Raw genomic sequence first — 1370 nt, forward strand, 5'->3', positions numbered from 1 at the left:
AAAAAAAAAAATAAACTATGTTCCTAAGATTAGGAAAAAATAGCTTGTAGGGGTAAGGGCACAGTGAGTCAGGGAATTTCTAGGTCTTTTATTCTGTTTTGGAAATTTTAAGCAATATTTATTTTAAAAATATAGTCCGCAATAAAAGCTTGAAAGTCAGTACTATGTGGCATAGATTTACTTTGTTTTTACAGACTCAAACTTGGTTTTTGAAATCAGTATTGGACTTACTTATAGGGCTTTCTTCTCTAATGGTCTATAAATCCATTAAGGCCAGAGGCTGTTTCTTTTTTATTGCTTTTCCATGGTTTCTGGCATTATATGGACTCAGTAAAATAAATGATTGTTAAATGAATTCAAGCCCTAGAAGTGGAAGGAATATATAGAGAAGAGTGGAGAGGAAGGAAATACTTTTTAGAACACTCACATTCAGGGAAAAGGAGAAACCCATGTATGGGGCAGTTAAGTAAAGTGTTAACAGATATTAAGGAAAAAGGAAATGTGTTTGTTATATTTCAAGAAGACAGTGTTCTGTTTGGCTGTATCCCTAGAGTTATGCTGATGGATTTTGGAGTCAGGCAGCAGGAGTCAGTCATATCCACACTCTGCCTCTTACTAGCTATATGATATTGGGCATATTAACTTCTTTAAAACCTAGTGTTTGCATTTATTAAAAGGAGCTAATATTACTTGGTGATTAAGAGGTCACTGATGACCTTCAGGGTAGTAGCATGAAAAGGCAGATTATAGGAGCTTGATTCTACTGTATTCTTAAGACTTTAAGCCTAAAGAACATTTAGAGACTTAGTAGGGAAAAAACATTGAGATACCATAAAGAAAGATTTCTATATAAATGAAATACTTTTGGGAGAATCTTACAGATATCTGTATCTATATAAATATATATATATTTTTTTTTTATCTTATTGTTTTATTTTTGAGAGACAGAGACAGAATGAGCTGGGGAGGGTCAGAGAGAAAGGGAGACATAGAATCTGAAGCAGGCTCCAGGCTCTAAACTAGCTGTCAGCACAGAGCCTGATGCGGGGCTCGAACCCACAAACCGTGAGATCATGACCTGAGCCGAAGCCAGGCACTCAACCAACTGAGCCACCCAGACACCCCTAAATATATTTTTTACTTAAAAATTTTTTAAATGTTTATTTTTGCGAGAGAGACTGAGCACAAGCAGGAGAGGGGCAGAAAGAGAGGGAGACACAGAATCTGAAGCAGGCTCCAGGCTCTGAGCTGTCAGCACAGAGGCCAACATGGGGCTTGAACTCACTAACCATGAGATCATCACCTGAGCCATAGATGGACACTCAATCAACTGAGCCACCCAGGCACCTGTATATCTATATTAAAAAAAA

The 1370-nt window shown here is 37.2% G+C and overlaps 1 protein-coding gene across 1 annotated transcript in view; it reads right to left on the reverse strand.

The window, feature by feature from the left end:
- Positions 1-1370, reverse strand: part of BRIP1 (BRCA1 interacting protein C-terminal helicase 1) — a 177006-nt gene that overhangs the window by 162071 nt on the left and 13565 nt on the right. The gene's annotated exons all lie outside the window — the stretch shown is intronic.

Source organism: Suricata suricatta, chromosome 17 (assembly GCF_006229205.1).
Source record: "Suricata suricatta isolate VVHF042 chromosome 17, meerkat_22Aug2017_6uvM2_HiC, whole genome shotgun sequence".
Taxonomy (NCBI): domain Eukaryota; kingdom Metazoa; phylum Chordata; class Mammalia; order Carnivora; family Herpestidae; genus Suricata; species Suricata suricatta.